The 22,312-nt window shown below is 45.9% G+C and overlaps 1 long non-coding RNA gene across 1 annotated transcript; it reads left to right on the forward strand.

The window, feature by feature from the left end:
• The first annotated feature begins 352 nt into the window (after positions 1 to 352).
• On the forward strand, positions 353 to 22,062 carry LOC132375279 (uncharacterized). Its single transcript, XR_009505982.1, has 3 exons — positions 353 to 427; positions 3,026 to 3,124; positions 21,980 to 22,062. It is a non-coding gene; the product is annotated as an uncharacterized LOC132375279 (long non-coding RNA).
• The last annotated feature ends 250 nt before the right edge of the window (positions 22,063 to 22,312 follow it).

Raw genomic sequence — 22,312 nt, forward strand, 5'->3', positions numbered from 1 at the left:
AATGCTTGGCATGGGGCCTGGAACATAGTAAATGTTAGCTCTGCCTATGATGCTATTTGGGTTTCAGAACTTTGCATTCATCTCTGAGTCTCTGAGTGGAGAATTCAGGAGCGGTTTTCACAAGGGCTCTGTTGGACCTGGGCTGCCCTGCGCTAGTGCCCAGGTGACCAAGTGTGGCCTGGAGTGGCATCTGCCCTCATACCACATGGAACATTGAGAGGCTTCAGGCCAGGGGAGTCCAGTGAACTTAGTTGGGTTTGCTGATATCAGGAGTTAGCTTCTTGAACCCAGGCCCTGGTGACCTCCATGCCTGCTAGAGGGGCTGCAATGAGGCACAGCTGCAGGTGGGATGGGAGTGAGCTGCAGAAGACAGTGGAAGACCGGTGGGCTCGTGGGAGAACCTCCAGAGGTTCCCAGCAATAACCGGGTGAGATTTGGCTTGGGGTAGAAGCTCTGGAATAGTAAGTAGGGGCAAAAACTGGTGAAACATGGGCAACGTATGTAATTGTGAGTCCCTGTGTAGACAGGTAAGACTGGAAAACTTGGGTTACCCTAAAATAAAATTACCCTAAAATAAAAGAGTCTGCTAAGTAAAGGGGAAGCTATCATGTTTTATACTTGTGTTTAGAATGAGGGCCAGTACTGCACTCTTAATATTCTTGGGCTGTTTTTTACTTGCTTGGAGTTATTCAGAATTTACCCACCCCGACCCCTGGCCCTATATTTTCAAGAGGATGTTTCTATATATGTATACATATTTTTTTAGATTTTCACTTTTAACAAATTATAGACATATCAGAAGTTGCATAAAGAGTCCAGAAAACTCCAATAAAGTCATCACCCACTCCTCCCAATGGTGGCATGTTACTAATTATCGGGCATCATTAAAATTAGAAAACTAACATTGGCACAGTACAATCCACAGATGTATCAGATAACAGACCTTACCTAGATTTCACCAGTTTTTGCAAGCACGCATTTTCTGGGTATGTCTTTGAGCATAATTCTCTGCTAGTTTATCACATGTATAGATTCCTAGACCACCACTGCCATATCTAAATACCTTTTGCTTCATAGCAGCAACAAGTGTTTTAAAAACCTACAATGCAGTGAGGAATAGCAGGAGTTTTGTCAACAGACAGACGTGATTTCGAATCCTGGCTTCTCCACTGGGCAGCTGTGGGACCTCGGGCAGGGGTGGTAACTCAATCTTCCTGAGCCTGTTTCCCCATCTGTAGAATGGGGATGATAAAAATAGTACCTGCTCTCTGGATCGTCTTAAAGATGAAATGAGATCATTCCCAGTAGAGCACATGTATATGTTCTTCTATTATCAGTATCCCGTTGTCAGTGTCTTTTGACTTTATGACTCAGGGCTGTTGACTCAGCTTCTAGAATAATTCAGTTCATAAGACAAAAAAAAAAAAAGATGCATGTGACGTACTCAGCCCACTGGGGCTACACTTCTCAAATCCCCTCCTTAAGACTCTTGCCTGTGACAACACTATGCCAGGGTCCCTGGCATCAGCCTCACTGTCACACATCCCACTCTATCCCCTCCTCACAGATGCCCCATAAGGGAAGCTCCTCAGAAGCCCTGTTTGACTCTTCCCCATCTTCCTTTATCTTTCCAAGTATCTTTGCAAAACCTCTCCTCTGCTTTGCATCTGCCTTACCACCTTTTCCCCCTCCTTACCCTCACCTCCTGATTTTTAAATCAGGGCCAATGAGAGCAACTTCCATTGCACTTCTGAGACATCACATATAGAAATACACATGTGCAAACTAGGATTTTATTTAAGGGGAACTTGGTTGGAGAGAGATTACTATACCCATATGGATCTCTCTCTCTCTCTCTCACTCTCATTAGACTGTGAGCTCTTTGAAGGCAAAGATTCTTTGAGTTGTTCAGGCACATTTCGGGCGCCCATGAACACTAACCTCCCAAATAATAATCCCACACAAATAATGGTAGCTTCCATTGATTGAACCCCTACTACGTCCTTGTCATGGTGCTTAAAGCTCTAATTCATTTAACATCCTGCAGAATAGGTATTGGGATGATCTCCATTCTGTGGACGCAGAAACTGAAGCTCAGCATGATTCAATGACCAGCCAGAGCTTTTTCTGTTTTCTCCCCAGAACCGATGCACTCTCCACCTTGACAGGCTGCCTCTCCCTCCATGTCTGCTTGATTAATAACGTGAAACTCCTTATGCAGCTTCCTTGGATAGTGACATCTGTGAAATGGTGCTATGCGTCTCTGTCTTGTTTATGTCACAGGACCCTTAGTGAGGATCCAATGACTGGTGTTGGGAACGGCCCACTGCAAACCATGGTACAGTGAACAGGACACATGCGTGAAGGGACCTGCCATCCTCCACTACTTGTAGGAGAGACACTTCCTACTTTTACATCCCTTTTATTCCGTCTCCTGTCCCTAACCTCACCTGCAATGCTCTCCTAGGCACATAGGAAGAAATACATTCAGATTCACTGTACATGATCGAAAGCCGTCTTTGTTGTAGCCACTTCCACACTGCTTTTTTTATTTTTATTTTTTAACACATTCTCAGTGAGTGCTAACAATAACTCTGCCATGTAGGTATTATTCTCACCCTTGCTTTACACATGGGGAATCCAAGGCTCAGAGATCGAAGCGACCTGCCCAACGTCACACAACCAGTGGATTTGGGTTTTGAATGCAGGTCTGTCTGACTCCAAGTGCAGTGCTCTTAAGCAAAAGTCTATATATTTTTAACAGTTTAAAATTCAAAATGTATAAAAGGGAACTCAGTGACTCTCTTGTCTTTTGGACCCTTGGTTTGCTTCCTCAGAGAAAATATTACCATTTCTCGAGTTTTCTTCCAGAGTTATTCTAAGCATATTAACTAGATATGGGAGTATATTACCTTTTCTCGCTTTTCCCATACTCTTCCATACTCCGCTTTTTTTTTCACTTGACAATGGATCTTGAGACCTTTTCACAATCAATTTATAGAAATTTCTTCTTATTTTTCTGCAGTTGCAGTTTACAAGCGATTCACACCCAGAGCATCAGTGAACCCTAAGACCCTTGGCCAACTCCAAAGGAAGCTCACGGCTAGAGACGCTGGTGGTGGAGGTAGGCTACAGGCTTAATTTAAATATTAATAATAATATTAAACATTTACTGTGCCTTAATTCAGGGCTGGGAACTGTGTTAAACACCTTACATGGATTACCTCGTTGAAGCCTCCAGATAACATTGCGAGACGGTACTGTCATTATCCCTGTTTTAAGGATAACTAAATGGAGATAATGGGATTGAGTACATTTCCCAAGACCACATAGTTAGCAATGACACCGCTGGGGTTTGAGCCCTGGTTGTTTGATTTCACTCTCAATCACTGCACCAAAGCACAACTCAGGAGAACAGAGGATGACCTTCCTGAATCCTCCCCTCCTTCATGCTTAGTTTCCATCTTTTCAAGAGACACCCCACCCTCCCCAAGGCTGCCTCTTCTCTGGCAAGACTCAGCTTCCCACCTCCCTCTCCCTTCCCCAGCACAATTGATCTCTTCTTTGTCTCAGCCCCCAGCTTCCCAGAGGGGCCATGTTTATATTGATACAAATAATAACAACTACATAGGTCTCCACTGGACCTAAGCCTGGGGAATTTCAGGTGCTGAGATGAGCCAGTGGGGTGGGGAGAGGTCGTTTTGTGATTGTGTGTGTGTGTGTGTGTGTGTGTGTGTGTGTGTTTTCTGTCCTCTTAAATCACACTGAGCAGCTGCCACTGTGAGAAGCTTGGCTGAGGGGCTACTGACACAGTCAGGTGTTAGTTCAGGAAGCCTCTGCCTCTGTAGCGGAGATCTGTGTAGAAGAGCTCGGGCCGCTGACACCACCCGGGGGGGCGTGCACTGTTTTCCTTGCACAAAGGGAGGCTCTGTTTCTTGCCAGGAGATGTCTGGCCTCCTTGGAGGCTGAGGGGCAGCAGGGCTTTCCCGGGGAGGCAGTGCAGTGGAAAGGGGCTCTGGTCTGAGAGTCTCCGGTTTCAAATCCTGGGGCCATCACGTCCTGGCAGTATAACCTGGGCACGTCACTCCGGGTCCTATATTGCATAACTCTGGAGGGGTGTCTGGGTCTCAACAGACTCTGGGTGCCATTTACACAGAACACAATGCAGATGGTGCGCCTTTTAGCCTTGGACAACATGGTGGAACAGAATCACTTTATCTCAGAGTCCATTTGCTGAGCTTCGTCTAGAGGAGAAGATAAGATCTACTTCATGCGGCTGCAGAGAGAATTCAACAAGATAACATCTTTGGAGGTGCTTGATAAATATCAGCTCTTGCTTCCCTGCCCTTTCCTTCGAGCCCCCATGTAACCAGTAAGGTACAGCACAGTGGTTAAGACCGTGGGCTTTGGTCCCAGATTACTAGGGTTCAAGCTGTGTGATACTGGACAAGTTAATCAACCTTTCTGGGCCTCATATTTCATGGCATAAAATCAGGACAACAGTAGCACCTGCCTCATGAGGCTGGGCTGTTGGGTGGATTTCGTGAGATACGGTGGGTGCAGCACGACTGCAGCGCCTGCACCTAGAAAGGCCCAGTGTGAGCGAATGTGACCCTGCTCTCTGTGAAAGACCGTCTTCCTTCCCCCTTCCTCTCTTTTCTTCTTTGATCTTCTGCCTCTGGGCTTTTCTTGGCAAAGGGAAATCCTTTCTTTGAGATCATGTGCTTTATCATCTCTCGCACTGAGGGTGACTGTGGGGGACGCAGTGTGAGTGAGCCCACCTGGCAGATGTTGGCTGAAGCTGTAACCAGGAGGCAAAGCCCTTGCTGGAGGCCATGGGAGCACAGCGTAGGAAGACACGGCCTCTGGCCTAGGGGTTCTCAAAGGCAGAGCTGAAGGGCAGGGTGAGCCAGTGCCTCAGAGGGCAGAGGTGCTGGGGAGGGGGCCCTAGACGGGAGAGGCCATCCTGCTAGAGGGAACCAGAAGGACCTAAAAGTGGTCAGGGTTCCTGTGTTAAGTGGAAACTTCAACAAAGTTGAAGGAAGTTCTACTTCCTCACTCTCTCCTCCTCTGACTGGGCTTCTAAGTCAGAGCTGCAGAGGCTAGCTGGAGACTGAGATGCCCCTGTGACCTTTAAGGTCCTTAAGATGCCCCTGTGACCTTATTTCTAGAGTCCTTGGAGGCTGAGGGCAGATGGTGGGGGGTGAAAGATGCTATCATGAATCATGTAGGTCAGCAGGTCCTCAACCATGGTCGCACAGTAAAAGCTTCTGCAGAACTAGAGATTGTGATTTAAACGGTTTGAGGTGGGACTCAGGCAACCCCTACTTCAACTTGTAATTTTCAAAAACTTCAAATCTGTAGATAAGTTGAAAGAAGGGTACAATGAACATTTAGTACCTTTCGCTTATCTGCACATAGATTTTTATATACATATATCTACATATATACTTCCTATATATGTACTGAAAAAAATCTAAATCGTTTGAGTATAAGTTGTAGACATCATAATACTTCCTCTTAAATACTTCAGCATGTCTCCTAAAGATACTCTAAACCACAATACCATATTACACCCAAGAAATGTAATATTGATATAACATTATTTAATATATCATCCATATTCATGTTTCCCCTACTGTCCCCAGAGTGTCCTCTATAGCCTTTTCCCGCCAAAACAAGGATCGTGGTTTTTTATTATTCTTGAATAGAGAATAGTTTCCTCCAACTTTCTGGTCCTTCTTGACATTGACATTTATGAAGAATCCACGTAACTTCTATTGTGGAGTGTCCCTCAGTATGGGTCTCTCTCTTTCCTCTGATTGAATTCAGGTGAAAACTTGGGTAAGAACACTGCAAGGATGGGGTGTGCTTCCCACCGTAGCACATTGGGGGCCGTTTCATGTCAGTTGGTTCTGCTCTTAGTCATGCTTAGATGATCCTTTGGTCAAGTGGTGTCCATCATATTTCTCCATTGTACCTTTCTAATTAATAATTAATCTGAGGGGCTTGTACTTGGATTGTCTGAATATCCTACCAACCTCTTACCCAGTTGTAAGATAGTACACTGATGACCGTTAGTGGAGTAGATTAGTACACTGTGATAGGGTAAATGGTAATTTTCCTAATTTGATTATTCCTTCTACTTCATTAACAGACTTTCTTCTGTAGAGTTTCTCCACTCTTTTGAATATCACCATGAACTGAAGGATTTAAAAAAAATTCAGTGTGTCATAATTCATTACAACTATTAAAGCTCAAATTGTCCCAAATTTGGCCAATGGGAGCCCCTTTCAGATTGGTTCCTGTGTTCCTGTGACATGTCTTAAATTAGAATTTAAGCACTTTCTTGATTTTTACTATAACCTGATATTCTAGGCTCACCTTGTACTCTGCTGCAGAATTGAATTAGTCATTTCTCCAAGGAGCCCTGCCTGGTTCCTTTTAATGGAGAATGGTATTTAAAAACCAAGATCTGGGGACTTGGTATGCTCATTATTGTTGGGGGTATTGTTATTTCTAGGCCTTTTCAGTGCTAGGAAATACTCTTTTTTTTCTAAAACAAATCTTGAATTGACTTTGATATTTCCAATCAAATCCAACACCACAGGTTCTTCCTCCCCTTCCTGCATTCCATATTGATGTTTCCTTTCTCTCACAGTGAGAACCTGCTTCTCAGCAATATCAATATATTTCTTCACTAATTTTCTCTATTCTGAAATACACACAAAGTCATTTTAGAATTACTACCACAGAAATACTACTAACAACAAACCTACCAAATCAGCCTAGGTTTGAGGCTCCTGTGTAGTTCTTTTTCTCTTTAGAATATATCCCACTAAGGATGTATAGTCAGAATACTGTGTCCAAAATTACTTGAATTATGTTTTGTTCCTATATGACTTAATATAGAGTTAGTTGTTGATTTTTCATTTTATTTTTGAAACATGTAAAACATTTAAATAATTGAAAACTCAAAAATACATAAAGAAGTGTAAATGCGGCGAAGTCTCATCCTTACCACTTCCGCTACATTTCTACCCACTTCCTGCAGATAACTATTTTCATTAGATTCTCATTTACTCTTCCTGGCATTGTTGTTTTAAAATAGTAATGATCCAGCTGAAGAGGAAAAGGGGACTTTAGCTAAAGAACTAGGTGAATCTCTTAGGGTCTAGGTTAAAAGAGAATAGTACAAAAATGGAAGGAAAAATAGTAGTAGGAAATGGAGGAACACATAAGGCAGAAGCTGGGAACCAGGGGGTCACTCGGGCTAGAGAGTCTCAAACATTCAGAGGCCCCTAAAGACAATTGCCTGGGGCCCAACCTTGCAGGAAGTGAGTGCTTCCTGAGGGCAGGTCACATGGGTCTCCTCTCAAAGTGATGGAAGGGGGCAATTTCATGAGCTCTGCCCTCAGGAATAAAAGCAAAAAGATTGGGCTTCCCTGGTGGCGCAGTGGTTGAGAATCTGCCTGCCAATGCAGGGGACATGGGTTTGAGCCCTGGTCTGGGAAGATCCCACATGCCGCGGAGCAACTAGGCCCGTGAGCCACAACTACTGAGCCTGCGTGTCTGCAGCCTGTGCTCCGCAACAAGAGAGGCCGCGATAGTGAGAGGCCCGCGCACCGTGATGAAGAGTGGCCCCCGCTTGCCGCAACTAGAGAAAGCCTTCGCACAGAAATGAAGACCCAACACAGCCATAAATAAATAAATAAAAATAAATAAATAAAATAAAATTAAAAAAACCATGATAAGACACTACTACACTCACTATAGCAGCTGAAAAAAAAAAAAAAAAGCAAAAAGATTGGAAGTATGGGCCAAGGAAGATGACTGAGAACTTTTTAGTCAGGCTCTTAAGGAGGGAGATGACAAGGAATAAAGAAGGAGGAACAGCTGTCAGCAAAAGAAGCAGCAGGCTGGGCCCCAAAACAGGTGGCCTGGGATTCAGAAGTGGCCATGGAGGTTAGGTTTGTGTCAAAGGGCCCACAGGGTCCCCTGATGACACAGGGGGAGGGCTGAATCCAGCAGTGCATCCCCATCTGTAAGAACCAAGGTGGGAAGTCTGATGCCTTGAATGAGCTAAGAGTTATGAACTCTACGAAGAATCCTATTTATCTCTGTTGAGCATGCAAAGATTAAGGGCAGGCATTGCTTAGAGAAAATGATTTAATGTTTGGGGCTGAAGACAAAGTGAAGGCAGTGCTGCTTAATTACTATTTTACCTCCTCTTTCTCCAGGGGGGGGAAAGAGGTCTTCCAATCGGAAAGGGTGGGAAAAGCATTGCAAAGAGGGGATTGAAGTCAAGGACAGGTGAGGAGGCTGGAAAGCCAGCCACAGCAGCTGTGATGAACTTGGGGCTCTGAGCCTGGTGAATTATGTCCTGCCGTCCTGGAGGGACTTGACAAGCAATTTCAGAGCCACTGTCGTTAATCTTTGATAAATTACAGAGGAGGAGATTTGTGCTCAAAGACAAGAGATGGGCATACGTGCTCTTGACATTCAAAAAGTGGAAAAGAGTGGATTCTGGAAGTCATAGCACGTGGGCTGGGATGTTCTCACCTCAGGGTTATGAGAAGGTGTGTGTGTTCCTTCAAGAGAGTTGGTTTTGAGTTCCAGCTCTGCTCCTGGACTAGGGCAGGGCTGGGGAAGAAATTTGGAGGTTATATCCCCACGTTTAGGACCAGGATGGGGGAATTCCCTGGCGGTCCAGTGGTTAGGACTCCGTGCTTTCACTGCCGAGGGTGCAGGTTCAATCCCTGGTGGGGAACTAAGATCCTGCAAACTGTGCAGCATGGACCAAAAAAAAAAAAAAAAAAAAAAAAAAGAACAGGACCAGGATGGTCTGGAAAGGGTCAAACCAGGGGGAAGGTAGATGCTTTGAGGTTTTCTCACTGCTCCTTCTTTAGTGATGCCTGACTTACCACTGTGGACAGCCATGTTTGTCTGTCTCAGTCTGGGTTCCCCAGAAGCAGATCCTGAGATGAGGGTTTGTGTAAAAGTGTCAGGAAGTGTCCCCAGGAAAAATCAGTAAGGGTGTGGGGAAGTGGACGGGGAAGAGAAGGCAGTATACAGCAAGTCCCAAGGGTAACTTTGGACAGTGTAGCTCTCACTTTGGAGTTGTCTTTATTGGGAAGGAGGCAGCAGTATGTTTAATCCTCATATTGTCACAGCGATGAAGGGATGCCCCAGGAGGATGTGAATTCCAGGCGTGAGGCAGCTTGAGATCAGCCCCTGTCAGAGACTCAGGTGCTGGCTGACTCAGGTGGCTGAATGCCAGGAGCTGGACAAGGGTTCTGAGGGGACGCGGGTGGGGCGCTGAGCGCCTTCACACACTGCCTGACCCCACAGCCCTGGCTGGACTAGCCGAGCCTGGGGAGAGCACCCATCCAAGGTCGGCCAGGTTTAGCCAATCAGGTTCCCTCTTCTGGGAGCTTGGAGCAGAGCCTGAGATGTGCAGGGTGGAGCCTGGGCTCTGTGCGACAGCTATGCTCCACTATTCGGGCTCCAGGGACATTTGTCATGTTGTCTGACCACATGGCACCTATCGAATACTGTTCTAATGCTTGCTGGAATTCCCAAGGCAGAACCCGGATAACTGGGATATTTAGCATCCCTTGTAGCTGGGGCCAGGCATGTGACTCAGGCTGCACCAGTCAGGAGAACCGACACGAGACTTCCACTCAGAAACAAATACAAAGCTCTGGGTGGGGCACTGTTTTACTGGTGCTGCTGGCAGCCTAGGCTTCTCGCTTTTGGGATACAATGTCAAATTCCTAAGGCATAGGTGGCAATAGCACAGCTGCAGGAGAGTTGAGTTCCTGGCGTTCAGTACCCATCTATTTCCTTTTGTGGGAAGGCATTAAGAGTGACAGGTCTGAGGAATGATGTGGGCAGAGATTCTTTGGAGTCCAGAGAGGCATTTGATCAAGTCTCTTGGCTATTCCAGTGGACAGATGTCAGGAATGTGATGGACTATCCACTGATTCGACCATATCAAAGGAAAAAGGTGACTCCAGTGGCATACCACAGGGATCTGCGTTAGCTCTGTCCACTCAACATTGTTATCAATGACTTGGACGAAAACATAGAAGGTGTGCTTCTTGACACTGTGGAAAACACAAAGCTGAGAGGGCTGGAAAATGCATCAGGTCACAGAATCAGTTTTCAAGAGGATCTTGATATCCTGGAAAACTAGGATGAAAATAAAACTTACTGGAATACATCAGTTCTACCTTGAGTTAAGAAAAAAATGCCAGTGGGTGGAGAAAACACTTTGGAAGAAGACGGAAAAAGTATTCCTCTTTCTATATTTATACCCCACTTATTCCACAAAGGATTTCAGGGGGATTATAAAATTACGTGAAGTGGAAAAGAGTTAAAACATAGCTGATAGAATTGAGGCAGAATTAAAAGTAGAAAAATACTAACAGCACAGTTAAGACGAAGTCTGAAACATGCATATCACCCAGTTCTGTAGATGTTACAAGACGTCCCCTGAGCTCCCTTGTGGCTGAAGCAAACGGGGAAACTTGATCTAATTTGAGATTTTTTAGTGTACATAAAAGACATATAAACCATTTATCCAGTAGAAGCACTGCTTTTCTTTATAATGAGACCTGAAAGAAAGTTCTCCTCTGGGTGCTTACGAAAAGAACACCTTATGAAGCAGGGGATGAAGACCTCAAAAGTCAGGGTATTAAAGCAAATTCAGTGAAAGCAGTTCTACTTGGGGTCAGAAAAATGTCTAAGCACCAACTCTGAATTGGGGTGCGATGAGGTCTATCTCTCAAATTCAATGTTTCAAAAACTTTTCCTCATTATTGCTCCACTAAGGAAACAGTTTCACCCTATTTCAGTTAATTTCTCCCCACCCTACACAAATTAAATACTAAGTAATAGTATTTTGCTGGGTAGAATTGACCTTTGGAGAATCATAAAACTTTTAAATATCTAAGTTTTTTTGGTCTCCCCTTCTAAGAGCCAATTTTCACCCCCTTGGGGGGGTCGTTCTACTCTCCCGGAGAATGCATGCTCTAATGGGATGGAGTATGGCATGTCCTAGGGCAGTTCTCCTCAATAATAATTGCTCAAGGTGTACATTTCTCTCTTAGGTGCATTTCCCCTCCTGGTGGTGTTTTTTTTGTTTTTTGTTTTTTGTTTTTTTTTTTGTTTTTTACCAATTTGACTCAATGCAGTACAATTAGGAAATGGCTTCATTTTTTTGTTTGTTTGTTTTTCTTCCCCACCTCCTGTTTTCAAGCTTTCTGTTGCAGTTCCCTTCTCATCCCTTGATATAGTCTCAGGCAGAGGCTACAGCTTTTTGGCCACCTTCAGTTATAATAACTAGCCTTATTTTGGCTGTTTCAACTTTCTTTCAGGCATTGAAAGTTTCAGCCCAGGCTAAATAAAAACTTCAATCTCACACCCAACTCAAGGCTTCTCCCCTCCTCATCCTTCAGCTCGTGCCTGAGCTGGGGACCTGCCTTGGAGAGGGAGGATAGTCTGCTTTTTACCACCCTGCTTCCCACCTTCTGGACTTCCCCTTTGGGTGGAGGACTCATCACACTCCTGGAGGAGGGATACATTCTGCAGAGGCCACGTGGCCCAGGTGTCACAACAAATGATCAGAGGAGAGCTGCCCCCCTGTCCTCTCTGCATCTCTGCCACCGCAGGCCACTCTGGCCAGCCTCCCACCCCCAGCCCTTCATAGCTCTCTGGGCAAAAAGCAGCTGCCAGCCTCCCTGCTCCAGAGCCTGGAGGGCAAGGACAAGGATGCCCCCCAAGTCCTGTCCAGTGGGAACACTGTGTCAGTCTACTGGTTTCTGTGGCTCAGCCAGCAACCACCTTGGTGTTGGACTCACTCTCTCTGCTTTGAAGGCCTCCCAGCTTCCGAGCTGTTCTCCTGGACCCCCTTTCCTCTCCTGAAGGCTGGCAGAAGCCTCGTGGGGAGGGGAGGGATGGGGAAACATCCCAGCCTTTCTCACTATTAGGCTGACGACTCCCTACTCTTAGAAATGCCCTTAGTTCAGGGGACTCTCTCTACACTCCTCAACTTTTCTTGGGGTGCTGGAGGTGGAGGTGACAGGGCTGCATGATGCACCTTTGAATAAACCCTTCAGGTATGTTCAGATCACTTCCTCTTTAGAATGTGGGAGCAATTTTGCCTTCTGCTAACTCCTCGCTGGGGTGTTAGCAGAAATTCCTAGTGTGGGAGAATTCCCATTCAACACCCCACTAAGCGTTCAAACTTCCTCTTTGGCTGGGCCCCCTTCCCAGGACCTGCTTGCCAAGGCATAACCATAACAAGGCCAAGGCCAACCCCTGGCTCGGGACAGCCCTCTCCAGTGGCCACAGGAACCAGATAAAGAGCTGTGGCCACGGCTGCTCCCGGGGTTAGGGATTGCTCCAGACCCTGCCTTTCCACAGTTTCTCAGGAAGCGTCTCTCATCACTCCCTCTCTGCTGCTATTAAGGAAAATTTCCTACCTGGTTTTCCCCATTTTGCTGTGCCTACCAAGTTTGTTAGGAGCAAAATTCTAGAAGAGTTCAGAGCTTTTCCTCTCTGGTGCCCTCTAAAGGGGGATGTATGTTGGACCAGCCCAGTTCCCGCGACCTCACCTGCTGATTGGGACGATGGGTGAGGAGGATGGGAAGAATGTGAATGTAGTATTACATGGAAGAGAATGACAAGAAAGGAGTTGGGAAAATAGATGCTGGGAGTTTGAGACATAGGTTGGAGTTCTGGGGAAAGAGAGAGAAGAGAGAGCTTGGGCAAGGAGAGCAGCCCTGATGAGTGGGATGTTGTGGGCTATGGAGGGATGAAGAGGCTTTGGGGGAAGAATGCAAGTTTCTTCAATAAAACCTTTTGTTATTTCCTATGTCTTTGGGAGCCAGACGTTTTTTTTTTTTTTTTTTTTTTAAAATCAGGAACCTCTAGATTCCTAAAGGTAGACAAACAAGAAAGTCTAATTTTGTTGTTTCATTTAGTTTTGGGTTAAACTGGAACTAGTGAGCCTGCTCCAATCTGCCATTTTGAGACATGAAGTTCATGTTCTTCCCGCTCGGCTCCAGACACTGTGCCATTGTCTGGGCACAGTGTGTTTCTGAAACACACTAAGCAGCAGGATCTCAGAGCTTCCAGCCCTGATTCCCTAGAAAAGAGAATCAGCTGGTTACCATGTCTGAACTCTAAGTGGGCTGTCAGGAGCGTAATGACTTTATTTTTTTGGCCACACCACGCAGCTTGCGGGATCTTAGTTCCTCGACCAGGCATCAAACCCACGCCCTCGGCAATGAAAGCTTAGTCTTAACCACTGGACCACTGGGGAATTCCCAATGACTTTCTCCTCCTGGTAAGACTGTGTCCCTGTAGTGAGAAAGTCTGGGTAAGGAAGACTCTGCCACATCTTAGTCCCATGGGAGACGCATTAGTCAGACAGACTAGGTTTTGCTGGAATCACAGCACAAATAACCACAACTCTGCGGCTTACGATGGAGCCTTATTTCTCACCAGTACTACATGTCCACTGCAATCCAGTTGCAGCTCTGTTCCATGTTTTCTCCTCTTGGGGACCATGGCTGTTGGATAAGGCACTTTCTAGAATATTAATGGTCATCATGATAGCAGGGGAAAGCAAAACCAGAAGGCCACATGTTAGTTCTTAAAACTTACCCAAAATTGACACGTGGGACTGCTGCTCACATTTCCTGGGCTAAAAGTCATATGGTCACGTCTATGTACAACAGAGTGGAGGTGTATATTTCTCCCACCGGGAGGGGCACTGAGTATTTGGGACAATAATACAGTCTTTCATGGGAGGCTACCAATTCTGCCTAAAACAGCAGTTGCATGCCGTTTGAAATCTGACAAAAAAGATTGTCAGAAAAGATCTGAAGGAGGCTGCCACGTGGGGAATTGTATTTTTTCTCCGTAAAGATTATTTCGTGCTTGTTGGATCCATCATATTCTGAAATCCTTTTGTCGTCCAACAAGTATTGATAAGTAGAAACTGTTTGGTCACACAGCTATTAGCCATATCTCTCCAGAGCTCCCTGACATACATTTACTGGCTGGCTTAAATTTCTCCTAATTTCTATCTCCCTGATCCCCTACCTTTTTGGCCCACTTTATGTCTTCTCTGAGCTCCAAAACCTAGATGACTGTGACTCCTCTGAGGTCACCTAAGATTTTCAAACTCCTCTCTCAAGAGGCTGGTAATTTCCACTTATGGGATTTTCCTACTGTTTGTCCAGCAGAGCAGTGGGGTCTTAGGAAGTCTTTCTGTCTGAGGAGCTGAATTTCCACTATAGACGTGGTTCACTGAGAGAGATTAGCATGCTTTTTGCTCTTCATCATCATTACCAAGAATTCTAATATTTTATTAAATCATCTGGTCAGAAAAGCAATGACTAAAAATCATAGCTGTAAAAGCACCTTAAGGAAATAAATACCTGGGACCCGTTTGGTGTTTCGTCACTGTTCTTTGGGCCAGTGCCATCTAACGCTCACCCTGGATGTACTCCCAGATTGAATCCCCAAGTGTCTGTCCTACGCCCGAGGGGCCAGCCTGTGTCGTGGCTCTGGGACCCTTCACCAGCAGTGACCAGAAAGCTCTCCTGGGGGGGAAGGTTTTGTTTTCTTGCAGAGATGTTTCTGGACCATGGCCACAGGCAGCCCGTTCACCCACCTAGTGGGGAGAGCTCATGAAAAAGCCAGCCTTACTCATGTTTTTCTTTGCCTCCTTATCAACTGGGAGTGTTTGTTTTTCCCTCTGACACAAAGATTCAGAATTTCAGGACTGGAAAGGGGCTCCCCTGCTGTTTCCTTCAAGTGACAAAACACAAAGAGCGTAACTACCGACAGTGCATGGTTACATTTCAGCATTAAGAATATTTATAATTGTCTTTTCTAATCAGACATTTCCCCAGCCAGTATATTTACCTTATTTTTGATTTGAGGAGGTCTATGTCCTACTTTGTTTTGTTTTGTCTTACCGGCCTTAGCTGGGTCTTTTGTGAGCTGGTAATTTGTTCTCTGGTCTCTTAGCAACCAGGAACTTTTCCAGCTCGCCACTGAATCAGACCTTGGAGTTGCAAAGTTTACAGCAGAACCTGCTGAAGGACAGTATCTCTCCCAGAGCCAGCTATGTTAAACCAATGTTTGAACATGAAAATTAACCGGGGTTTCAGGACGTGTACGTTCCTAAAGGCGACAACTGACAAAATACGCGTCTGGCTCTCCGGAACGTCTCCCCTGGTCCCAGTCCCAGCTGGCTGAGTTCTCTTTGTCCTCTGCTGCAGCGCAAGGCATTTCCCCGTTTCTGCTCCTGGGCCGATGTGAAGCAGATGGAGCCGGCCCGGAGAGGAAACGACCATGCCCTCCCTGGAGGAGGACGAGGCGGAGGAGGTCCCGAGCGTGACTGATCACGTGGTCTTCTCCAGTTTCACTCCACACACATTGATTTCGTGCCCAGTATTTGCGAGGCACTGGCTGGAGAAATGCACAGAACGCAGCCGTGCCCTGTAGAGCTCCCAGTCTAGTGAAGAGACATCAATAAATCACTATGCGGTGTGCTCAGTCTGACATTCACGATATAAACAAGGACTCCTGGAGGACAGACGAGATCTTGGCCTGGGGAGTGGGGTGAAAGCCCATGCGAGTGACTGCACTGGAGGCAGGATAGGGGGTGGGGAGGGTGAGGTGGCGGGGGCTACCTCTCTCCACCTGCAGCAAGTGTGCTGTGAGTCCCGAACTCCCAAACTCCTGGCATTGGCCACTCAGGGGCAGGAAGCCCTAAGCTCACTTATTAGCCCGTGTGAGAGGCGACTGATTCTTGGAGTTACCTATGGCTATGTAAAAAAACCACCCCAAAACTTAAGGGTATGAAATACCGCTGGTTTATTGTGCTCTTGGATTCTGTGGGCCAGGAGTCAGAAGAGGGCAGGGAGAGGCTCTTCTTTGCTCCATGGTGTCTGGAGCCTCAGGTGAGGACTTGAATGGTGGGGGGTACCTTCAACTGGGGGGGCTGGACCACTTCGAATCTAGTTTCTTCACTCATACGTCTGGCAGCTGGGCTGGGCTGGCTAATGTCTCCATGTGGCCTCTTCAGCGTGGAGTTCTCAGGATTGTTGGATTGGAGGCTCAGGGCTCTAAGAGCAAGTAGATGGTCTCTGAGGGTGAGGCAGAAACTGCATGGCCTTTTTTGCCCTCGCCTTGGAAGTCGCATAGCATCACTTCTATACGCCCTATGCATCAAGGACCCACCCAGATGAAGAGTAGGGGACATAGACCCACCTCTCAAGGGAAAGAGGGTCAAAATATTTGCAGTCATGCTGAAATCACCATACAAGGAGCTAAGAGTTCTAACTTCTTGTCTGACTCTGCCCCTCACTTGCTGTGTGACCTTGGGTTAGCTGCTTCTCCTCTCTGGGCTCCGGCTTCTTCATCTATACAGTGGGAGGGGTTCACCAGGTTAATCTAAAGTCCCTTCCCATGAGGAACAGCAGCATAGCGAGTGCTCCTTGCTACCTATTGATTCCGAGTGAGCTGAATTTTAATTATAGGAATGGATCTCCAGTTGAATCATGTGGATCACTGGGTAGACATGATCGTTAGAATTTTCACACTGATGGAAACTTGAGGAACCTTGGTCTAACTCCCTTGTTTTACAGATAGGGAAGCTGAGGTTTAGAGAGGTTAAAGGTCCAGGAGTAATATAATGATGAACATTAACTAAAGAATAGAACCTGGGCCCCTGAACCAATCATCCTGTGTGCTTTCCACTTACCTTATTATATTTGGAATTATGTATGAAATTTCATTCAAATAACCACTTTCAGGAAGACATCGCTTACATAAACTGAAGGGTATCTGTAAGTAGCCGTCTGGAAATTTTCCATTGTGTCCAATCTGAATAGTTGTTAATTGGGCTTGAGGGTTTATCTGCCAGATCCATGCTCACTGGTTGGCCCCTCTGGGGGCCTTGGCCCAGGGCTGGTGCAGAATGACAGTGGAATTAGGAGGAAGGTTGAGAAAAGAGGTGAGTTTGCTTCTGGTTTGGATCCTAATTTTTTTCATAGCAGCCATATTCAGAAATGGTTCCTGTGCATATATAATAAGGTGATTGAATTAAATAATAAATGACAAGAGAGGCCACTGGAGGTGGGGAAGCAAAGGCAAGGGAGAAGGAGTCTGATTTCAGCTTAAATTGGAAAGGACATTGAGCTGCTGAGAGAGGGAGATGGGAAGGCAGAAGGGCCCATGGTAACAGGAACAAAAAAAGAACTGACGAAAAGAGCCATGTGGCTCCTTGCAGCCTAGGAAGGCTGAGAGAGCAGGGACAAACTCAGTATGTGGAAATATAACAGGACATTGGGCATTTAAAAGTAGAGGGAGCCTGGAGTCATATTTAGTGCTGGGAAATAAAGCAAAAAAAAAAAAAAAAAAAAAAATAGAGAGTAGGCCATGAAGCACTGACTCTTCATGATAAATGGGCTTTTCCAGAGCTGGATCCATCACAAACATGGCCTTAAACAGAGTCAACCGGGCAGGACTGATTTTGTCACGTTGTTTGAACATTGACCTGGAATAAGGCTCATTTGTGCTTGGCCACAGATGGATGCTGGGAGGATGGAGGAGAGGAAACACCGAGGAAGCCACATGGGCTTTTGGAAAGAGCCTGGCTTCCCTAACCCATCCACCCTGTTCTCACAACACACGAATCCCATCCACTCTCTCTCTAACCCATCGCCCCCTGTTCTTGGCACAATTCATGCTGGACCTGCCTCCACGCTCATCCCCTCTCATCCATGCCACCAAGTCCCAATCCAGCACAACCTTTCATCACAATTTTCAACCAGCCCATTCCCATCTCAACTCCTCCTTTTTATCCTCTCTCGTTTCGTTTACAAATCTCTTTATTTGGTGCTCATCCCTATGACAGTCTAAGCCTTTATAGGATCAAACTCTCAAGACACTAGACCTTAGGGGTCTAGGAATTTGACATCCCTAAAGCAGGGCATTTCAGCCCTTTATTGTTGTGAATACATAGAAAATGATATTTGTACTGCACGTTAGGGTCGAGAGCTCCAGCCTGATCCAGGCCCCAACCTAACTACCCCATGGGCCAAGATATCCAGGCAAAGCTGAAATCCATTCTCAGAACTCTGTTTTGGAGGCTCTGCAAAGGACTATAGGATTTTGCACCCTCCCAATCAAACATGTTTTCTCTGTAGAGTTGTGTGTTGCCTATTTGCCCTTTGGCTGATTCAACAAATGACATCCTTTCCAGTGACATGAAAACCCCATTCTTCTTCTGGCATCTAAGATAGCAACAAAATGGAATAGCTGGGTGGTGGTGCAGTTCACAGCAGGGCCACCTCATCTTCCTTAGTCTGGAAAAAGCAGCCGGGGTGTTCAAATACATTTAGGGGGGAAAACCATCATGATGGTTACAGAGTGAGTAACAGTGCTCGGGTCTGAAAGGGAGACAAAAGGGAGTCTCAGGTGGTCCCTGCTTTTGTGAGCTTTTATTCTAGTAGCAGGGACCAGACAAGCCTGGGAGAACGGTAACAGAAGGCCGGAAAGATGAGAACTGGAAGAGAGGTTCACAGCCCCTGGGGGGTTGAAAGGAGGCACAGGGTCTGTCCAGCTGGGAGAGAATCCTACAGAGTTCCTCCAAAGTCGTGTCATTTCACATGGGCCTGAGGGAGGGACAGGATTTCCCCAGGAGTAGAGAGGGCTGGAAGAGTGCATTCCAGGCCCGGTGTGGAATATGAGTAAAAGGCTAAAGGGGCAAAAACAACAAATGGGGTGGAGAAAAGCATGTAGGCCAGGAAACAGGAAGAGTGTGTAGACTGTCCAGGGATAGTACAGGGAAGTATAAGTCAGAGGCAGGGTGAAGAATGGGGTGAGATTAAGAGGCAACAGGGAACCACTTGTTTGAACTCTCCTTCTGGACCCAGGAGAGCATTGGTTATCTTTAAAACGTGCTTCCAGTGTGTGGCCAGAGTTGAGACTGCCGACCCACAGGATGAAGTCCAAACTCCTGTGCGTGGCGTGCAGGCCTCTCTCCCTGCAAATCTCCTGCTTATCTCGCCCGACTTATCTCCCCCTGCTTGCTCCCGGAGCTCAAGCCGTCTCCTCCCCTGCCATTCCCTGAACACTCCATGCAGTTTCATGCTTCTGCGACTTCACACCCGCTCTTGCTCTGCTCGGGAAGCCCCTTCTGCTTGTTGGTTACGTGGATGTCTTTATTCCAGGCTCACTCAGCCTAAGAGCTCATCTCCATCTGGAGGGTCTCCTTGGCCTTCCAAGGTGGAGTGAGTGCTTTCTCTTGGGCGCCCCCACCTGGTCCTGTTCTGCCCTTAGAGCCCCCATCACCAATGGTACAGATATGTATGTATTCATCTCTCTCGGGGACTTTGCTCACTCACTTACCGTGAGACTTCGGGCAAGTTGCTTCAGTCCTGTGGGTCACCGCCTTAGCTGTAAAAGGGAAAATGATACCCACTGCGTGAGTTTATTATGAGGATTGAATGAAATGATGTGTGTCCAGTGTAGACCATGCGTAGAGCATGCTACATGTGTGGTAGTTATTATCATCTGGCTTGCTGTCTCTAGACCAGCACTGCCCGATGGAAACAGAACACAAGCCACAAAAGTGAGCCGCATATGCAATTTTTAATTTTCTTATGGCCACATTAAAAAGGTAAAAAGAAGTGAAGTTAATTTCAATAGTATGTTCTATTTAATTCAATATACTCCAAGTATCTTCTAACATTTAATCAATATACAAATTATTAATGAGCTATTTTTATTTTTTTCATATAAGTATTTGAAACCCACTGTTACTTTATAGTAACAGCACATCTTATTTTAGACTAATCACAACTCAAGTGCTCAGTTGCCATATGTGGCCAGTAGCTACTGTCCTGAACAGTGCAGTGCTAGATTCAAGAGATTCTGTGAACTTCTTGAGGATATGCATTGCACAGTGGCTGATTTTTCTCTGCGTCACTCAATACTTGGCACGGAATAGTGTTTAATAAACATTTATGAAATATTATTGAGCTAAGTCAGGTCATTGGGCAGGTTGCCAAGGACAATAAACTGATAAACAATCACAAGCTATAATGACAGGCTAGGGAAACCAGGCAGTGACCAAAACTGAGGTGCTGCCTTGTGCTGACAAAGCTGGGGTGAAAGAGCACGAGCTATCTCTGCAGCAAACCTGGGGTAAAAAGCCTAGGATGGGAAAGGTTCAGATCTTGGTCTTGATGCTATAGCCACTAATATTTGTGTTCCCTTCAAATTAGAGGCAACCAACTTTACCCAATGATAGAACGGCTGGTCTTTTTGGAGGGTAGGATCTTGGGACCACTATAAGCAAATCACTTCACTCCAGAAACCTCCCTGACCAGGCTGAATCCCAGTGACTGGTTATAGAAATATATTTGTGTTTGAATTCTGCTTCCACCATCAATGAGCTGTATAACTTTGGACAACTTACTTAACCTTTCTGAGTTTCAGCTTCTGCCATCTGTGAAATGCAGAGAATAACAATAGCATCTATCTCATAGGGTTACCATAGGAGATCATGTATTGAGACCATGTCTTTAAGAGATCATGTGCTTCTGACAGAGCTCCCAATTGTCCCTGCCTCTGGGTGTTCGCCCTTGTGTATCCCCTCCTTTTGAGCGTGTGTGGACCTAGTGACATGACTCTAACCAATAGAGTATGGCAAAGTGATAGGACCTCACTTCCATGATTCGATTATAAAAGGCTGTGACTTCCATCTTGCTAGTGCTCTCTCTTGCCCTCTCACTTGCTTGCTCTGATGAAGCAAGCTGCCATGTTATGAGATGCTTTATGGAGAGGTCCACGTGGTAAAGAACTGTGGAGATCCCAGTTGTGAGAGCTCCAGGAGGAATGGGGTCCAACAGCTCAAGAAGAAGTAAGTCTTGATGACAAGCACGTGAGTGAGCTTGGAAGTAGGTCCATCCAGTCGAGGCTTGAGATGAGACTGCGGGCTTATGAGAGCTAGTGGACCCAGCTAAATTGTGCCTGGACCCACAGAAACTGTGAGACAATAAACGTGTTTTGTTTTAAGATGCTAAGTCCTTGGATAATTTGTTACACAGAAATGGATAACAAATACATGCATGCAACAGCTTGACACAGCATCTAGGATATAGAAGATGCTCAGTAAATTTAAATATTACTCTTAGCAGTGGTATTGGAAAATTCTGCCATTGGTAAGGGGGTCTTGTCCTATGCATAGAAAATCTCTAAGCTAGGCAGATGATCAATGGCCTTCATGAGCAGCCAAGATTAAATCAGACTTGCTTAAGTGGAGTCATTTATATATATATATATTTTTTTTTTTTAAATAAATTTATTTATTTATTTATTTATTTATTTATTTATTTATTTATTTATTTATGGCTGTGTTGGATCTTCGTTTCTGTGCGAGGGCTTTCTCTAGTTGCGGCGAGCCGGGGCCACTCTTCATCGCGGTGTGCGGGCCTTTCACTGTCGCGGCCTCTCCCGTTGCGGAGCACAGGCTCCAGACACGCAGGCTCAGTAGTTGTGGCTCACGGGCTTAGTTGCTCCGTGGCATGTGGGATCTTCCCAGACCAGGGCTCGAACCCGTGTCCCCTGCATTGGCAGGCAGATTCTTAACCACTGCGCCACCAGGGAAGCCCCATTTATATATTTTTAATTACAGTTCATTCTTTTGCACTGGAATCAGCATCTGCCTGTTCACTCCAGGCACGGTTTCGACCCCATCCCATTGCTCTCCACTTCCAACCAGTGCTAGTACATTCACACTGTGAGGACACAAATGAGACCTTTTCCTGGGACGGGGAGTCACAGCTTACCTGGGGGCCAAAAGCAGTGACAGGCCTGAGAATAAGGTATAATCAACCCATAGGTCAGAGTAGTGTTTTGATTTTTTCTCTTTTTTTTTTTTCAGAACTTGGTTGTCCTCTGAGAGAAAAACTAGTAAGAAGAATCCACGCATAATGGAGTTTAGCATCTGTGATTGTGAAACCTAACCAATTGTGAAATATAATCGATCACAATGTGCCTTGTCTGGGAAACAAATGTGTTAACTAAAGGGGGGTGGTCTGTGCATTGTCTCGAGGAAGAGGACCCTAAGGAACAGTGATTTGTCAGTGTTTTTCCAGCGTGGTTCAGAGCAAGGGTGCCCGTCTGGCTGACAGAAACATCCGCTCTGCTTGACGGGCGGGCCCGAGAGATGCCGGGAGCATCAGGCAATCATAACTCACAGACACGAGCCATTAAG

This window comes from Balaenoptera ricei, chromosome 11 (assembly GCF_028023285.1).
Source record: "Balaenoptera ricei isolate mBalRic1 chromosome 11, mBalRic1.hap2, whole genome shotgun sequence".
In the NCBI taxonomy this organism is placed as follows: Eukaryota; Metazoa; Chordata; class Mammalia; order Artiodactyla; family Balaenopteridae; genus Balaenoptera; species Balaenoptera ricei.